General features: G+C 44.2%; 1 long non-coding RNA gene across 2 annotated transcripts in view; it reads left to right on the top strand.

Annotated features, from left to right (window-relative positions):
- The window catches only part of LOC121540601, a 111836-nt gene that overhangs the window by 73692 nt on the left and 17490 nt on the right, over positions 1 to 20654 (top strand). The window lies entirely within an intron of this gene.

Here is a 20654-nt window from a genome sequence, read left to right on the forward strand (position 1 = left end):
AGTGTCAAATTAGCCTGTCATTTCAATCATTTGTGCAGTATTAAAAAAGATTCTGTCAAAGTCTCCAGTCATGTAAAATATTATTATTATTATGTAAAATGATGTAGAATTGCATGAAATGCGTTCATAAAAGGCCACATTTTTCCCGAACAATTTTTTCCCGGACCCTAGGCTACTACAATGTTCCCCATGTGTAAATGCCGCTACTGTACTGCTCTATGCCACTATGCAAATGCGATGAAATGCATGCAATGCTTTATTATTATAAATGTTTTAAGTGTTCCGGTACCTCAGAGCTCCCCAGGTCACCCCCCTCTCGCATTCACTTTTTGTTCCGGCACCTCCCGATTGATCCTGATTGACAAATTAAGCACTGGCAATGTACATATAGGTAGGAGTAAAGTGACTAGGCAACAGGATAGATAATAGACTGAGCTGTAACAACAGCATATGTGGAGCAGTAGCAGAAGCGTATGTGGTAAGTGTGAAAGTGTGTGTGAGTGTGTGTGTGACTATGTGTGTGGCGTCAGTATGCATGTGTGCCCATGTAATGTGTGTGGGCGTTTCTAGTGTGTGTGTGTGTGTGTGTGTGTGTGTGTTGGGGTGTCAGTGTAAGTACAGTGCCTTGCAAAAGTATTCATCCCCCTTGGCGTTTTTCCTATTTTGTTGCATTACAACCTATAATTTTATTTTATTTTATTTGGATTTCATGTAATGGACATAAACAAAATAGTCCAAATTGGTGAAGTGAAATGAAAAAAATAACTTGTTAAAAAAATTCTAAAAGATAAATCACGGAAAAGTGGTGCGTGCATATGTATTCACCCCCTTTGCTATGAAGCCCATAAATAAGATCTAGTGCAAACAATTACCTTCAGAAGTCACATAATTAGTTAAATAAAGTCCACCTGTGTGCAATCTAAGTGTCACATGATCTCAGTATATATACACCTGTTCTGAAAGGCCCCAGAGTCTGCAACACCACTAAGCAAGGGGCACCACCAAGCAAGCGGCACCATAAAGACCAAGGAGCTCTCCAAACAGGTCAGGGACAAAGTTGTGGAGAAGTACAGATCAGGGTTGGGTAATAAATAAATATCCGAAACTTTGAACATCCCACGGAGCACCATTAAATCCATTATTAAAAAATTGAAAGAATATGGCCCCACAACAAACCTGCAAAGAGAGGGCCGCCCACCAAAACTCACTGACCAGGCAAGGAGGGCATTAATCAGAGAGGCAACAAATAGACCAAAGATAACCCTGAAGGAGCTGCAAAGCTCTACAGCGGAGATTGGAGTATCTGTCCAAAGGACCACTTTAAGCCATGCACTCCACAGAGCTGGGGTTTACGGAAGAGTGGCCAGAAAAAAGCCATTGCTTAAAGAAAAAAATAAGCGAACACGTTTGGTGTTCGCTAAAAGGCATGTGGGAGACTCCCCAAACATATGGAAGAAGGTACTCTGGTCAGATGAGACAAAACTGTTGCTTTTTGGCCATCAAGGAAAGCGATATGTCTGGCGCAAACCCAACACCTCTCCTTACCCCGAGAACACCATCCCCACAGTGAAGCATGGTGGTGGCAGCATCATGCTGTGGGGATGTTTTCATCGGCAGGGACTGGTAAACTGGTCAGAATTGAAGGAATGATGGATGGCGCTAAATACAGGTAAATTTTTGAGGGAAACCTGTTTCAGTCTTCCAGAGATTTGAGACTGGAACAGAGGTTCACCTTATTTCCCCTAATACCCGCTAATAACCCCAGTGTTTCCCCTAATATCCCCCTACTAACCCCAGTGTTTCCCCTAATATCCCCCAGTGTTTCCCCTAATATCCTCATAGTAACCCAAGTGTTTCCCCTAATATCCTCCTAATAACCCCAGTGTTTCCTCTAATATCCCCCTAATAACCCAGTGTTTCCCCTAATATCCCCCTAATAACGTCAGTGTTTCCCCTAATATCCCCCTAGTAACCCCAGTGTTTCCCCTAATATCCCCCTAGTAACCCCAGTGTTTCCCCTAATATCCCCCTAGTAACCCCAGTGTTTCCCCTAATATCCACCTAATAATGCGTTTCCCCTAATATCCGGTCCTGGCAATAGGACCTCAGAAACCTACCCACATCCTGGTTTACTCTCTCCACCTGCCCATTACTCTCAGGGTGAAAACCCGAGGTAAGGCTAATCGAGACCCCCAAACGTTCCATAAACGCCCTCCAGACTCTAGAGGTAAACTGGGGACCCCGATCAGACACTGAGTAAACAGGGCGTTGGCTGTTTGTAGGGGTGTAGGGAGACCTGGCATCGGAATGAGACGGCAGGCCTTAGAAAACCGATCCACAACGAACAAGATCGTGGTATGTGACAAAATCCACCGATAGGTGAGACCACGGCCGTTGTGGAACGGGTAGAGGTTGTAACTTCCCTCTGGGCAGGTGTCTAGGCACCTTACACTGAGCGCACACCGAGCAGGAAGAAACGTAAACCCTCACGTCCTTAGCCAAGGTGGGCCACCAGTACTTCCCGCTAAGGCAGTGCACCGTTCGACCAATACCCGGATGACCAGAGGAGGGTGACGTGTGAGCCCAATATATCAGTCGATCACGGACCTCGAGCGGCACGTACCTCCGCCCCTCTGGACACTCTGGGGGAGTAGGGTCGGTACGTAACGCCCGCTCGATTTCCGCATCGACCTCCCACACCACCGGTGCCACTAGACAAGACTCCGGAAGTATGGGAGTGGGCTCAATGGACCTCTCCTCTGTGTCATATCGCCGGGACAGGGCGTCTGCCTTAGCGTTCTGTGACCCTGGTATATACGTGAGCTTAAATACAAACCGGGCAAGAAACATGGCCCACCTAGCCTGACGAGGGTTCAGTCTCCTCGCTGCCCGGATGTACTCCAGGTTACGATGGTCAGTCAGAATGAGGAAAGGGTGTTTAGCCTCAGCCGACCACTGCAAACACACCGGGCCCCCCTTTAGCAGGGAGGTGATGGGAGCTGCTACCTGTCCAAAACCCCGGATAAACCTCCAGTAGTAATATGCAAAACCCAAAAACCGCTGCACCTCCTTAACCGTGGTGGGAGTCTTCCAATTACGCACGGCTGAAACGCGGTCAATCTCCATCTCCACCCCTGATGCGGACAACCAATGTCCCAGGAAGGAGATGGACTCCTGGAAAAACAGGCATTTCTCCGCCTTCACATACAGGTCATGCTCCAACAGTCTACCCAGCACCCGACGCACCAGGGACACATGCTCGGCTCGTGTAGCAGAGTATATTAGAATGTCATCAATATACACCACTACACCCTGTCCATGAAAATCCCGGAAAATCTCGTCCACAAATGATTGGAAGACTGAAGGAGCATTCATTAAACCGTATGGCATGACGAGATACTCATAGTGACCCGAGGTGGTACTGAATGCTGTATTTAATGGTAATCTGATTGAGACCACGGTAATCAATACACGGGCGTAAACCCCCATCCTTCTTCTTCACAAAAAAGAAACTCGAGGACGCCGGGGAAGTGGACGGCCGTATGTATCCCTGTCTCAGAGATTCGGTGACGTATGTCTCCATAGCTGCCGTCTCCTCCTGAGACAGAGGATACACATGACTACGAGGAAGTGCAGCGCCTACCTGGAGGTCTATCGCACAATCCCCCTGTCTATGAGGTGGTAATTGAGCCGCCTTCTTCTTACAGAAGGCGAGTGCCAAATCTGCATACTCAGGAGGAATGTGCATTGTGGGCATTTGGTTCGGACTTTCCACCGTCGTTGCCCCTACGGAAACACCTATACACCGCTCGACACACTGATCAGACCATCCCTTGAGAGCCCTCTGTTGCCATGAAAGGGTCATGAGATGTTAACCAGGGAAGCCCCAACACCACGGGAAACGCAGGAGAGTCAATCAAATACAACTGTATAATCTCCTCATGACCCCCCTGCGTCTTCATCTTAAGTGGCGCTGTGACCTCCCTAATCAATCCCGACCCCAAAGGGTGGCTGTGTAGGGCATGGATGGGGAAGGGCACATCAACTGGTATAAGAGGAATCCCTAACTTATACGAGAAACAGCGATCGATAAAATTCCCAGCTGCGCCTGAATCGACTTGCGCCTTATGCTGGGAGTGAGAAGAAACCTCGGGAAACACAACTTTAATACACATGTGTACAACAGAGAGCTCTGGGTGAGTTGGGTGCTTACTCACCTGGAATGACTCATCAGTGCGTGGCCTACTGCCTTGATCCCTAGAAGACCCTCCCCAGCACCGAACGGCAGTGTGTCCTCTGCGGCCACAGTTGGTGCAGGGGACGGCCTCTCTCCTGGTCTCTCTCCTCTTCACCAGCACCCCCGAGCTCCATAGGGCTCGGCTCGGAGGTGCTGAGGGATGGAATGGACGGCCCCAACTCCGGACGTCCGCGGGTAGCCAACAGGGTATCTAGGCGAATCGACATGTCCACCAGCTGATCGAAACTTAGGTTGGTGTCCCTGCAGGCCAACTCTCGGCGAACGTCCTCCCTTAGGCTGCACCTGTAGTGGTCGATGAGGGCCCTCTCATTCCATCCCACATTGGCAGCTAGAGTCCGGAAGTCCAGTGTGAACTCCTGCGCGCTCCTCTTCCCCTGTCTGAGGTGGAACAGACGCTCACCCGCCGCTTTCCCCTCTGGGGGATGATCAAAAACCACCCTGAAGTGGCGGGAGAACTCCGCATAGCTGACTGTAGCGGCGTCTATTCCCCTCCACTCGGCGTTGGCCCACTCCAGTGCCTTGCCGGACAGACAGGAGATGAGGGCGGAAACGCTCTCGTATCCCGAGGGCGCCGGGTGGATGGTTGCCAGGTAGAGTTCCACTTGGAGCAGGAAACCCTGACACCCGGCCGCGGTGCCATCATAAGCCCTCGGGAGCGAGAGCCGAATCCCACTGGACTCCGGAGATGAAACGATGGGTGTGGCTGATGGTGGTGGTATCGTTGGAGGAGGTGTGGGCAAACCTCCTCTTTCCCATCGCCTCAAGGTGTTCATCACCCCTTCCATGGCGGTGCCAAGATCCTGGATCATGGCCGCTTGTTGGATAACGCGCTCCTCCAGTGATCCCGTTGGCACCGCCGATCCTGCTGACTCCATGTGTGTTGTGTTATTCTGTCACTGGCGACGTGTATGCGGTGAGCGAAGTCAAGCGCAGGACACAGAGCTACTGGCAGACGTACTTTACTAACCAGTAAAAAAACATACAAAACAAAACCTCCTAACAGGGAGGAAACAAATACACGCATACGAAACCGCAATGCCGACCTTACGGGAAACAAAACAATAACACACAATTTACCAAACGAGAGACAGGGGTATATATAGGGACTACAATCAAACATAATAGCGAACAGGTGTAAACACTCAAGACTAAACAAGACAAACACCGAAACATCGATCGGCAGCAGCTAGTACTCCGGGGACGACGAACGCCGAAGCCTGCCCGAGCAAGGAGGAGGAGCAGCCTCGGCAGAATCCGTGACATATACGAACCCCCCAAAAATCCATTTTAATTCCAGGTTGTACGGCAACAAAATAGGAAAAATGCCAAGGGGGGTGAATACTTTCGCAAGCCACTGTACAGTATGTGTGAGGATGTGCATAGAGTCAGTGCAAGAGAGTAAAAACAACTGTCAATGCAGGATGTCCAGGTAGCCATTTGATTAGCTGTTTAGTAGTCTTGTTTAGCAGTCTTATGGCTTGGGGGTAGAAGATATTCAGGGTCTTATTGGTTCCAGACTTAGTAGCAGAGAAAACAGTCCATGGCTTCAGTGGCTGGAGACTTTGAACATTTTGGGGGCCTTTCTCTGACACCGCCTGGTATAGAGGTCCTGGAGAGCAGGGAGCTTGGCCCCAGTGATGTACTGGGCCGTACTCACAACATTCTGTAGTGCATTGCAGTTGGGTGCCTTAAAGTTTGCCGTACCAAGCAGTGATGCAGCCAGTGAAGATGCTCTCAATTGTGCAGCTGTATAACCTTTTGAGGATCTGAGGGCCCATGCCAAATCTTTTCATCCTCCTGAGGGGGAAGAGGCGCTGGGTGTGTGTGGCCCATGTTAGTTCCTTAGTGACCTCCACTCTATAGGCTGCCTCATAGTTGTTGGTGATCAGTCCTACCACCGTTGTGTCGTCAGCAAACTTGATGATGATGTTGGAGTCTTTGTGCAGCCACGCAGTCATGGGTGAACAGGGAGTACAGGAGGGGACTAAGCACACACCCCTGAGGGGCCCCTGTGTTGATGGTCAGCGTGGAGGATGTGTTGTTGCCTTCCCTCACCGCCTGGGGCCAGCATGTCAGGAAGTCCTGGATCCAGTTGCAGAGGGAGGTGTTCAGTCCCAGGGTCCTGAGCTTGATGATGAGCTTAGAGGGGACAATGGTGTTGAATGCTGAGCTGTAGTCAATGAACAGCATTCTTACATACAGTGAGGGAAAAAAGTATTTGATCCCCTGCTGATTTTGTACGTTTGCCCACTGACAAAGACATGATCAGTCTATAATTTTAATGGTAGGGTTATTTGAACAGTGAGAGACAGTATAACAACAAAAAAATCCAGAAAAATGCATGTCAAAATGTTATAAATTGATTTGCATTTTAATGAGGGAAATAAGTATTTGACCCCTCTGCAAAACATGACGTAGTACTTGGTGGCAAAACCCTTGTTGGCAATCACAGAGGTCAGACGTTTCTTGTAGTTGGCCACCAGGTTTGCACACATCTCAGGAGGGATTTTGTCCCACTCCTCTTTGCAGATCTTCTCCAAGTCATTAAGGTTTCGAGGCTGACATTTGGCAACTCGAACCTTCAGCTCCCTCCACAGATTTTCTATGGGATTAAGGTCTGGAGACTGGCTAGGCCACTCCAGGACCTTCATGTGCTTCTTCTTGAGCCACTCCTTTGTTGCCTTGGCCGTGTGTTTTGGGTCATTGTCATGCTGGAATACCCATCCACGACCCATTTTCAATGTCCTGGCTGAGGGAAGGAGGTTCTCACCCAAGATTTGACAGTACATGGCCCTGTCCATCGTCCCTTTGATGCGGTGAAGTTGTCCCGTCCCCTTAGCAGAAAAACACCCCCAAAGCATAATGTTTCCACCTCCATGTTTGACGGTGGGGATGGTGTTCTTGGGGTCATAGGCAGCATTCTCCTATACAGCTCCTATACAGCTTGTTGATTGCGGTCTTAGTGCCAGCATCAGTTTGTGGTGGTAAATAGACAGCTACGAAAGATATAGCTGAAAACTCTCTTGGTAAATCGTATGGTCTGCAGCTCATCATGAGGTATTTTTACTCAGGCGAGCAAAAACTTGAGACTTCCTTAACATTAGAGATCGTCCACCAGCTGTTGTTAACAAAGAGACACACACCTCCTCCTTTCGTCTTACCCGAGTCTGCCGTTCGGTCTTGACAATGCATCGGAAAACTAGCGAGATGTATATCGATGTCCTCGTTCAGGCACAGCTCTCAGAAACAAGTTGAAGTTTACATTTTCGTCCAAATCGAGGTTAGTGATCGCTGTTCTGATGTCCAGAAGATGTTTTCGGATCAGCGTAAAAAAACACACAAAATAGCAGAATTGGTTAGGAGCCCGTGAGATGGCTGCTATCCACTGCAGCGCCATCTTCCATCAGACACACCCCCTGCTGTGTGTGCAATCAGAGTGAATACGTGATTGCACACATAGATAGTATGTGTGCAAAGATAGTATGATTAGTGAATATATATGAGCTCAGATGCAAAGTAGAGCATGCATGAGTCTCTACCAGTGTTTCCCCTAATATCCATCTCATAACCCCAGTGTTTCCCCTAATATCTTCCTAATAACCCGATTGTTTCCCCTAATATCCCCCTAGTAACCCCAGTGTTTCCCCTAATATCCCCCTAGTAACCCCAGTGTTTCCCCTAATATCCACCTAATAACCCGTGTTTCCCCTAATATCCCCCCAGTGTTTCCCCTAATAACCCCTAATAACCCCAGTGTTTCCCCTAATATCCCCCTAATAAGCCCAGTGTTTCCCCTAATATCCCCATAGTAACCCAAGTGTTTCCCCTAATATCCTCCTAATAACCCCAGTGTTTCCCCTAATATCCCCCTAATAACGTCAGTGTTTCCCCTAATATCCCCCTAGTAACCCCAGTGTTTCCCCTAATATCCACCTAATAATGCGTTTCCCCTAATATCCCCCCAGTGTTTCCCCTAATATCCCCCTAATAACCCGTGCTTCCCCTAATAACCCCAGTGTTTCCCCTAATATCCCCCCAGTGTTTCCCCTAATATCCCCCTAATAACACCAGTGTGTCCCCTAATAACCCCAGTGTTTCCCATACTATTCCTAGTAACCCCAGTGTTTCCCCTAATATCTTCCTATTAACCCCAGTGTTTCCCCTAATATCCCCCTAGTAACCCTGGTGTTTCCCCTAATATCCACCTAATAACCAGTGTTTCCCCTAATATCCCCTTAGTGTTTCCCCTAATACCCGCTAATAACCCCAGTGTTTCCCATAATATCCCCCTAATAACCCCAGTGTTTCCCCTAATATCCCCCTACTAGCCCCAGTGTTTCACCTAATACCCCCCAGTGTTTCCCCTAATATCCCCATAGTAACCCCAGTGTTTCCCCTAATATCCTCCTAATAACCCCAGTGTTTCCTCTAATATCCCCCTAACCCAGTGTTTCCCCTAATAATTGGGCTCCCGAGTGGCACAGTGGTCTAAGGCACTGCATCTCAGTGCTTGAGGCGTCACTACAGACCCCCTGGTTCGATTCCAGGCTGTATCACAACCGGCCGTGATTGGGAGTCCCATAGAGCGGCGCACAGTTGGCCTAGCGTCGTCCGGGTTTGGCCGGTGTAGGCCGTCATTGTAAATAAGAATTTGTTCTTAACTGACTTGCCTAGTTAAATAAAGGTATAATTAAAAAATATATATACAGTGGAGGAAAACAGTATTTAGTCAGCCACCAATTGTGCAAGTTCTCCCACTTAAAAAGATGAGAGAGGCCTGTAATTTTCATCATAGGTACACGTCAACTATGACAGACAAATTGAGGAAAAAAAATCCAGAAAATCACATTGTAAGATTTTTAATGAATTTATTTGCAAATTATGGTGGAAAATAAGTATTTGGTCACCTACAAACAAGCAAGATTTCTGGCTCTCACAGACCTGTAACTTCTTCTTTAAATGGCTCCTCTGTCCTCCACTCGTTACCTGTATTAAAGGCACCTGTTTGAACTTGTTATCAGTATAAAAGACACCTGTCCACAACCTCAAACAGTCACACTCCAAACTCCACTATGGCCAAGACCAAAGAGCTGTCAAAGGACACCAGAAACAAATTTGTAGACCTGCACCAGGCTGGGAAGACTGAATCTGCAATAGGTAAGCAGCTTGGTTTGAAGAAATCAACTGTGGGAGCAATTATTAGGAAATGGAAGACATACAAGACCACTGATAATCTCCCTCGATCTGGGGCTCCACGCAAGATCTCACCCTGTGGGGTCAAAATGATCACAAGAACGGTGAGCAAAAATCCCAGAACCACACGGGGGGACCTAGTGAATGACCTGCAGAGAGCTGGGACCAAAGTAACAAAGCCTACCATCAGCAACACACTACGCCGCCAGGGACTCAAATCCTGCAGTGCCAGACGTGTCCCCCTGCTTAAGCCAGTACATGTCCAGGCCCGTCTGAAGTTTGCTAGAGTGCATTTGGATGATCCAGAAGAGGATTGGGAGAATGTCATATGGTCAGATGAAACCAAAATAGAACTTTTTGGTAAAAACTAAACTCGTCGTGTTTGGAGGACAAAGAATGCTGAGTTGCATCCAAAGAACACCATACCTACTGTGAAGCATGGGGGTGGAAACATCATGCTTTGGGGCTGTTTTTCTGCAAAGGGACCAGGACGACTGATCCGTGTAAAGGAAAGAATGAATGGGGCCATGTATCGTGAGATTTTGAGTGAAAACCTCCTTCCATCAGCAAGGGCATTGAAGATTAAACGTGGCTGGGTCTTTCAGCATGACAATGATCCCAAACACACCGCCCGGGCAATGAAGGAGTGGCTTCATAAGAAGCATTTCAAGGTCCTGGAGTGGCCTAGCCAGTCTCCAGATCTCAACCCCATAGAAAATCTTTGGAGGGAGTTGAAAGTCCGTGTTGCCCAGCGACAGCCCCAAAACATCACTGCTCTAGAGGAGATCTGCATGGAGGAATGGGCCAAAATACCAGCAACAGTGTGTGAAAACCTTGTGAAGATTTACAGAAAACGTTTGACCTGTGTCATTGCCAACAAAGGGTATATAACAAAGTATTGAGAAACTTTTGTTATTGACCAAATACTTATTTTCCACCATAATTTGCAAATAAATTCATAAAAAATCCTACAATGTGATTTTCTGCATTTTTTTTTCTCACTTTGTCTGTCATAGTTGACGTGTACCTATGATGAAAATTACAGGCCTCTCTCATCTTTTTAAGTGGGAGAACTTGCACAATTGGTGGCTGACTAAATACTTTTCCCCCCCACTGTATATATCCCTCTAATAATATAATAAATAATATGCCATTTAGCAGACGCTTTTATCCAAAGCGACTTACAGTCATGCGTGCATACATTTTTTTGTGTATGGGTGAACCCCAGTGTTTCCCCTAATAACGCCAGTATTTCCCCTAATATCCCCCTAATAACCCCAGTGTTTCCTGTAATATCCCCCTAATAACCACAGTGTTTCCCATAATATCCTCCTAATAACCCCAGTGTTTCCCCTAATATCCCCCTAACAACCCCAGTGTTTCCCGTAAAATCCCTCTAATAACCCCAGTGTTTCCCCTAATATATTCCTAATAACCACAGTGTTTCCCCTAATATCCACCTAATAACCCCAGTGTTTCCCCTAATATCCTCCTAATAACCCCAGTGATTCCTCTGTATCTGAATATCTGAACCTGACTGGGGCAGGAGGGCAGGGCTACCCAGGTTGTCTTTACTACACAACCACGCCCCTTCCTTCCCCCTGGCCGGCACGTTGATGGCACTCGATGCCAGATCCACCCATTCCTCTCTCACGCCCTTACTCCTCCTCCCTCCCTCCTTCCCTCCCTCCACCCCAGGCAGACCCAGGCATGGGATCTCCGTTTGTGCACAAAGGAGCCTCCTCTATCTGCATACGCTGCACATAAAAGAGCCTTTTATTATGGGCTCCGCACACATGATCGTCCGCCTTTCACCCCCTAGAAAAAAAGACCACTCTCTCTCCGCCAACCAACTCCACCCCCAATCCCCCAGGCTCCCCAATTCTCTCCAGCCCTCCAACCACACTCCCTCCCTGCCAGAGTTTTGTCTGTGGCAGAACCTGTTAAACACTAACTTTTTTAGAAATAAAGAGAGGCATCAATGAGCTATACCTCCCTTATTACTGTTAAGTGATTTTCAACATCATCAAAATGCTAGTCAAGTCTTAATTTCTAGCTTTATGCAGCTCGAGTTTTGCTCTCTCCCCCTCCCTCCCTTTCTCTCCCCCTCCCCTCTCTCTGTCTCTCTGTCTCTCTGTCTCTCTGTCTCTCTCTCCCCCTCCCTCCCTCCCTCCCTCTCCCCCTCCCTCTCTCTCTCTGTTTATCTCTCTCTCCCCTCTCTCTCTCTCTCCCCCTCCCTCCCTCTCTATCTCTGTTTATCTCTCTCTCCCCCCCTCTCTCTCTCTCTCTTCCCCTCCCTCCCTCTCTCTCTCCCCTTGGCCCTTGTGTGCAGCACTCACAGTGAGTCACAGTGGACTATATCATCTGCTGTCCTAAAATATGAATGTGATCTCGTTTTTTGTTCTCCTCTCCCATTTAAGTGAATTGAATGGGTCTTAGTGGTTGGTACCATGCCAGGTTATCACCCCTATTACTGTGGCAAAGGCAGACTGTCTGAGAGCTGCCGGTTTTCACACTGTCATTGTGGAGCCGTTTGTCTTTTCATCCTCCTGCCCTGTAGGTCTGACGAACAGCAAACTGCTATGAACCTGTCAGAACGGAAGACAGTTAGTGCCATTATGAGACTGCAGTCTGCACTCCTTGCTTCCATGTACTTTATTGATAAGCTTTCATTTACATTTTACATTTGAGTCATTTAGCAGACGCTCTTATCCAGAGCGACTTACAGTTAGTGAGTGCATACATTCTTTTTTTATCTTTTTCATACTGGCCCCCCGTGGGAATCGAACCCACAACCCTGGCGTTGCAAACGCCATGCTCTACCAACAGAGCTACATCCCTGCCGGCCATTCCCTCCCCTACCCTGGACGACGCTGGGCCAATTCTGCGCCGCCCCATGGGTCTCCCGGTCGTGGCCGGCTACGACAGAGCCTGGATTCGAACCAGGATCTCTAGTGGCACAGTTAGCACTGCGATGCAGTGCCTTAGACCACTGTGCCACTCGGGAGGTTTCGACCTAGGTCTGAACTAATGAAGACCAAAGGGGTTCAAAACATAAAGTGTATCGGAGCATATAGATTGCGGTGTGCTGAGGATACTGAGGATTCTTTTTAGAGTCTCTTTTGACATTTTGGTTTTGATCTCCAGCACCTGCTTAGAAACATTGAATGTACTTAATACTTCATATTTAATTTAGTCCTATACTTGATGCAAACATGGCCGTTCAGCAAAGGTGCTTTACTGTAGTTCTGTCCTCCTGAGTGCGATGAGCTGTATTTCTCAAGAATTGAATCCAGTGGCTGCCATTTTGGCAGTGAATGATGACAGAGAGATATTCAGTTGGGAAGAGTCAGAGTCGGTTGGGGAGGGGGAGAGAGCGTAAGTAAGGAGACAGGTGTACCACACACTGTCGAGTGCACAGGTCATAAAAAATGCTCTCCTCAGCAGTTCCTTTGAAACACACACTGACTTTCTGTCCAAATAAGTGTGGATTTTGGAACGCTCCTCCAGCCCGTCTTGCTGTCGCTGCACAGCCTGTGCAGGAGTGGAAGGATAAGACTTCTCCTCCGTTGTCCATACTGCACAGTGCCATGACCTCTCCCTGACCCCTGTGGCATGAGAGGTCAGGGGCTGTCATGTAGTCGGCTGGGATGGCCTGACCACAACTCTACCCCACACCCTGATGGGAGGGCCAGGGAGTCGTCTCTTTTCCATCGCAGACAGACAGACAGACAACTCCCTGCTTAAGGTCTACCGAGACATGAGTGGCTTAGTTTACACTCAGTATTTGTCTAGTGGCTTAATTAACAGTGAGTGTGAGACAAGTTACAGGGTACATTTTGGGGTGATACTCTAAAATGTGGTATGGAGACTTCAGCAGAGCAGCTCGGCTTATAAATGGAAATGTTGTTGTTTAGTTTAATTTGATATTTTTGTTTTTCTCAAAATGTATGTTAATTATACCCATGAAGGTTGCCGCACATAAATTGTACACCATAGAACCGTAATGCAAAATGTTATGATATTTTAATTTACCATTATATATTATTGGACAACAATAAAATAAAACGTACTGTGACGTAATGCAATAGACCAGTAGTTAATAATAAACACTGTTTATTGAACTGCTCACCAAAACATTGCCACATTTCCTCACGTGGATTTGCATCCAACAGTATCATTCTGTAAATCTATTGTGGTACAGAAATCAAACAGTCTGATCCATTTCAACTGCGATTTTCCCTCAATGAAATGACCTCATTCTGGAGGTGTTGTTAACACTGGAGTAATGTTACTGCTGTAGTTGTTTCCACTGCCACAGTAGAACCAGTGCTCAGTATTGTTAGAGCAGCAGCTGGTAGAAACCTTACTGAAACAGCAGCTACACTGGACCGGCTGCTACAGTTTCTTATGCATGTGTTAGTTTCATTAGTTTCACTGGTGAGAGTGTGTCTGGGATCAGTCCTGTTCTGTGTCCCAGCCCTCTGTACTGTGATGAAGCCACGTCAGGTTGAGAGAGCGGGAGTGTATCTGCCAAGACAGTGAGTGATTGAGGCTTTGTTAGTGTCCTAAGGAGACAGTAAGCACAGGGTGTGTGTTATTAGATAGAGAAAGAGCATGAAGAGTGTGTGTGTGCATGGTAAGAGGTGTGTGTTATGAAGCAGAGACAGCAAACAGGGAGTGTGTGTGACTGAAGTAGAGAAAAAGCACATGGAGAGTGTGTAAAGTAGCGAGAGAGAGTGTGAGGAGCGGCGATTAGGTGTGCAGGGTTCGCCTGGAGCCAGGAAATCCTCTCAGAGTCTTCTCGCCCCAGTCCATGCCGGTAAAGGCACTGTGACGTCGCACAAAGGCCCCTACAGCACCAGGCTCGTCCGCTCCTGGCACACAGGAATAATAAAAGTGAGTGGCCCAGGCTGTAGGCTGTGTGAAGGGTGTACTAGCAGCTAGCAGACCTCTCCTCCTCAGAGGACCACAGCAGGCAGAGGGGGAGCTCAGGTATGTAAGAGCCCATGGTCCTATTTTACCAAGAAGGAGAGTGATGGAGTGCTGCATCAGATGACCCAGCCTCCACAACCCCCCGACCTCAACCAAATTGAGATGGTTTGGGATGAGTCGGACCGCAGAGTGAAGAAAAAGCAGCCAACAAGTGCTCAGCATATGTGGGAACTCCTTCAAGACTGTTGGAAAAGCATTCCAGGTGAAGCTGGTTGAAAGAATGCCAAGAGTGTGCAAAGCTGTCATCAAGGCAAAGGGTGGCTATTTGAAGAATCTCAAATATAAAATATATTTTGATTTGTTTAACACTTTTTTGGTTACTACATGATTCCATATGTGTTATTTCATAGTTTTGATGTCTTCACTATTATTCTGCAATGTAGAAAATAGTAAAAATAATAAAGAAAAACCCTTGAATGAGTAGGTGTTCTAAAACTTTTGACCAGTAGTGTAAGTTAAGGTTGGTTGAATTGTCTTTGTAAGATTGCGCATTATCTTTGAAATATACATTTGTATATGTGTTATATTGCATCATATCAACGATTATCACTGTTACATGTTGAGATTTAGCTGAGTATGGGCAACAAGGCCTAATATAATGGTAATTTGAAATTATTCTAAATTCCGGTGATATTTCAAATCATATGAGCTTAGATCACATTTAAACAAAATAGAATTGGATAAAATAACAATGTTATCTTCATTGTGAAAACCTAACTCATGTCTATCCATTTCAATGTAATACTACTGAAGAATTGAACATGCAACTCATGTAACAAAGGCAGTATAGGGCATTTCTCAATTAAAATTTCACTTTAACCGTTCTGCTCAAGGTCAAGATCAATTCATTTTGAACTGACCCCTGATATATTATAGCCCTTTTTATGGTGAGGAGCTCTGATTCTGACCTCTGCTGTAGTGGTGTGGGCGCCATACATAGGCTCTACTCTCCACACAACATGCCTGCTTACTGAAGGGCCATGAGAAGTAGTCCTGACTCGTTAGTTGCAATCTGGGTGTCGCCCCGTTTATGAAGGTTGTCCATTCTGAGGTCTGATATCGGATAGGGTCCATTTTGTATTGCAAGCTCCCAAGCTTTCTCTCCCACCCTCCCTCTCTCTTTCTCTCAGAATCCGGTGAGACACCGCAAGGTGAGTTTAGCTCTGATAGAATATGATATCTATTTGTCTTGTTCTTACATATTGAAAACCACCTACTTTACATTCAGTCAATGTGTTTATTTGTGTGTTTCTATGTTTAATTATACAATAATATGTATGTAAGATGTGATGGTATGTATTAGAGGCTCCGTATTAGCTTCTGATTCAAGTTTTTGCATACGAAAGTGACTAAACACCAGCAAAATGCTACTGAAGTTGGATGATGAATTGGCAATCGACAATATAGTCTACAATATAATGTTTTTGTAATAGTGTACAGGTGTAGGATCTTAATTTGATCACCCTGTTGCAGGCTTTCCTGTAATGTGTATTTGAGGTTTAAAAAGGCTTCTGAAGTCTGTAATTTCCACAAATTTCAGATTTGATTGTCCCTTACTAAAAATGTATCAACTCCTACAAAAATGGCCATTAATTATAATCCACATAATAATTCACATTTCCTGCTGTTGCAGGATTATTTTCCTGCTGTAGCAAACTGGCTAAAATTAAGATCCGACATCTGTAAGTACTTGCATATGATATAGATTTAAGTAAAATTACTTATCTTAAATATTTCCCTGAAAACAAATGGTAAAATAGTTGAATTACTATACTCCAAAATACTCAATGCATAAAAACAATAACAAGATGACATTCATCTTCATGACTCTTGAATCTTGATTCTTGTTACCACATACTTTGACCTTGACCTCTCATTCGAAACTTCAAATTTATGAAAAGCATCTCTGTGTAAAGAAAGCATCAATACAATGTTTGATAATTACAAAGCTCATTGTTTAATGACTATAGCATATTGGTTTGCTAGAATTTCACAGCTCAATACATTCAGATATAAAGATGTAGAGGTTAAAGTGTTAAATGTTACTGATAAAAGGTTAATACATTTTATAATAATAAGTGAATATGTATAATTTGCAGCCTTGCTTACTGTGTCAAATGGTACTGTGCATTTCATTTTCATAAATTCAATGATTGTTTTCTACTTGTTAATGTTTTATTTAAATAAAAGAGGGTGTTACTTGTTGCTTAGCAGGTGCGTTGGAAAAGTGAAACAGTTATTCTAAGAAAATAAGTTGGCATGGAAGTAAATGAGTGATACATTGAGTGGTGTGCGCTAGCTTCTTTCCTTTGAATACATTTTTTATTGGAAAAATATGCTATTTTGACATTTCAAAATCCTCCTTAAATGTTCCCATCTTTTTTGAAATTCTGATCATGGGAAAATGCTGAACCTTTTTGTTGCCAGGCAAATTACTTATGACTTCCAATTTAGCTTTAAAAAAATGTAAATCACAATATTTCATTGTAGATGAAGGACTTACTATATGACAGTTTATAATTGCATCATTTGTTACAATTACACACAGATGCACCTGATTTTAATTCTACATGTGGTTGACAAATTTGAACAGATTCTTTTGAAGTTTTAAGTTATTTATTCTTACCCGGTTGATATTCACTCTTGATTTGTAATATCAGTTGTTATCTAATCAATACACTTCCAATGATGGATTCATTCTATATTAATCATATAGTAAATATAAGCTCTTTGTGGTAAAAAGTTCCACATTTTGCTATTGAGGTATGTATACAACATATTATAGTAACTAATTAATTGTATTATTCATTGCTATAGATACATAGTTATTTGTTATGTTTTGATATTCTTTCCAATAACCTCTCATTATATATATATTGAAAATTGTATTGACATTAGAAAGACATTATCACTTCTATTTTCAATTCAAATAGATACTATACTTATGTTGGGCTGTGAACCCATTTCTAAAAAGAAAAAATATGTGACTAATAGAAAATATTTCACAAATACAATTTTCTTTAAGATTTTATAATATTCAAGTGTAAACATGTACAGCAAACCAACATCGTAATTCTTAAACATCACCATCTCAGAAATTATTTTCCTCAGACACATAATAATCACATTTCGTATTTGTTTTTCAGAAGAAAATGTTATCATGACATTATGAGGTATTGACATTATGAGGTATTGCATATAACAGTATGGACACCCAATGAAATTAAACCATGCTTGTTTAGTTTCAATAATGAATATGTATGTGTAATCTGTCAGGAGATATAGGGTTAAGTCAGCTTCCACTTTTGCACATTGACACAATTCATTTACGTCACCCACTCAATACATAAGTAATAATTGAAAACAGAATGTGTGAATAAGCATGTGCTGTTGAAAGGATCTATCATATTGTGTAATATTATCCATGATATCCACATTGCGCATGTCTTCTGTCCACCATTTTGTGATCAGAACTTTATCTAAATGCCCCCATTTTATGAAGTGCCGTGGAACACTTGCAGCTCAGTAATAAGGAGGATCAATTTGAGGGACTATTGAATCTATTGTTGTGTAGGGTGTAAATACATTCCTTGACTCATGATCATTGTGAAATTAAATGTCAAACATTTGCTAATCATACATAAAAGGAAGATCTTGAAATTAAATAGATATTTTGTTTCTCATGGCAAAACTACTATAAAGTATTACTGTTTGTAATTTGGAATTGATACTCAGTAATTGTAGTGATTGTAAGAACACATATTACTTATTTTTTCAAGCAACGTTGCACCCATCCCTACCACCCTCTTGTAGTGTGTGTGTGTGTGTGTGTGTGTGTGTGTGTGTGCGTGTGTGTGTGTGTGTGTGTGTGTGTGTGTGTGTGTGTGTGTGTGTGTGTGTGCGTGTGTGTGTGTGTGTGTGCGTGTGTGTGTGTGTGTGTGTGTGTGTGTGTGTGTGTGTGTGTGTGTGTGTGTGTGTGCGTGTGTGTGTGTGTGTGTGTGTGTGTGTGTGCGTGTTATCCTTACACATAGACAGAGACGGAGAGTGGCGGTCGCACGCGGCTGCCTGAGGTGGCGGGCCAGAGGTCAGAGGTCAGGGGTGTTAATAAGACGTGATGTGTAGACCCTGAGAGTGACGTCCCTCAGGGATAATCCCCTATTCAGCATTTGTTAATGTGTTAGTCATCTTTACCTTCTTAAAGCAAACAGCACTGGGCCCTCATTGGGCCTCCCGTATAACACTTTTGACCCCAGGGTCATGGCCTTTGTTCCCTGCTCGATGGGTAGTGCCCTCAGAGGTTGGGTGTAATAGAGAAGTTGTTTAGACACGTGCCGGGTTGAAGCAAGACCACCTCATAGACTCACTCGGCCCCTGTTCCTAGAGAGGGAGTCCAAGTCTTTCATCCCTGCGTACGTAGGGCCAGCCGGCCTTGTGGGTTGGTGCTATCCTCCTGATTAGCTTCCTTTAAAACAGGGGTCCCCAATTACATTCAGTCATGGGCCGATTTTTCCTTGAGTGGATGGTCGGGGGCCGGAACATAGTTATAAATAATTTCTACACTGCAAATTGACCGCAAGAATCCCAAACAGATATAGTATTTGACAAAAACAGAATCATTTCAAACCTTGATTACATTGGGATACGATCACATATGTCTCTCTATTTATGCGTGGGAATACTTGGGAACAGATTTCCTAAATTAAAATAACTTTAAGCTGATTTCATGGTGATTTTACAGTCTTTTATGTCCAACAACGAAAATTATATATTACATTTTTTTTTTATATATATGTATTTTTTTATTTATTATGTTTTGCTCAGAAAACTTGGGGGACCAAATAAAATCCCAGGAAGGCCGAAGTTGGCCCGCAGGCCGCCTATTGGGGAACCCTGATATAGAATATAAATTGTTTCTGTGTGATGTGTCAGCTGTATGTGCCTGGTATCCTGATACATTGCAGTTGCTGATCCTGCACAGTCAGAAATCTGGCTTGTACTCCTGTTGGTGGTTAATGGGTAAAGGAGTGTAGATCATGTTTGCCTATGTGGAGCTACTGCCCACTGCAATTTCATATTCCCGGGCCTTCCTTTCCTGTCTGTTTCCTGTGTTTCTAGACACTAAAGAAAGCAAACAGGCTCCTAATCATGTGTCCTTGACTCTCCTTATGTGACCTACATGGAATACCAAGTGTTCGGTATTACAGTTTTAAAAAATGGTGTACATAGACCTTGTGACTGTTACTCTGTGACTCCAAATTATGTATAAAAATGATGGATCACAAAATGTTTTAGAGTGAGACAAAAAAAAATACATTTCAATAAGATAAATCAGAGAATGCCATGATTATGCCCCTGTGCAGAAAATAAAGATGTAGTGTTGTACATAGGTCTATCTTGTCGAACTTTTGCATAGATTCTTTGTTGCATTTAGTTTGATCTTCCCTTGGCTGACCCTTTTATTTAGTTATTGTCTTCTCTGTGTGTTTAGCAGTGTGCATTTGATAATTACTCATAACACATGAGAAAAGGGATAAGTGAGAATCCAACAGCCTACACTTTGCATGATCAGGAATTCTTATTATCCCAAAATAATACTATCAAAAGTTAAAATTTTCTGTAGGACCAGTTAGAGAAAGTTATATTTGCATGATCTGTTTTTACCATATATACTAGTGATATACTACTGGGTTAACATTGAATGTAGTTATCGGTACAGCAACTACATATGAAATTGTTGGATACTATTTTAATTGTTTTGTCATAGATTTTAAATTATCTAAGACCACACAGCAATTTTCATATTGATTGTGCGTAATATTTTCTGTTGAATTCTGAGTTTGTTATTCCAAACACTTCCTTACAAATGTATAACCAGCTTGTCGATTAAGAGTTAAAAGACAAGACAGAGACAAAATATGTGATGATTTTTCCTGGAGTCGTTATAGTTTGCTTTTTACAAAACGTGTAGTACATTTTATTAAGCAAGGTTAAGTTTTGAATGTATCACAATGCTTTAAAATTCTGTATGAAGCCTGCATATGACATGGCGGCGTCCGCCATTTTGTTTAACATTTCCTTGAATGTGACTGAATGACTGAATCTGTATTCCCGTGTCGATAGCTAAGCCACATTTACTGATGTGTCAGTTAGCTTACTACTCTGATCATTCTCTCCTTCACCATCCACTGTGGTGAGTTATGTGGATTTG

The sequence above is a fragment of the Coregonus clupeaformis genome, chromosome 26 (assembly GCF_020615455.1).
Source record: "Coregonus clupeaformis isolate EN_2021a chromosome 26, ASM2061545v1, whole genome shotgun sequence".
Classification (NCBI taxonomy): domain Eukaryota; kingdom Metazoa; phylum Chordata; class Actinopteri; order Salmoniformes; family Salmonidae; genus Coregonus; species Coregonus clupeaformis.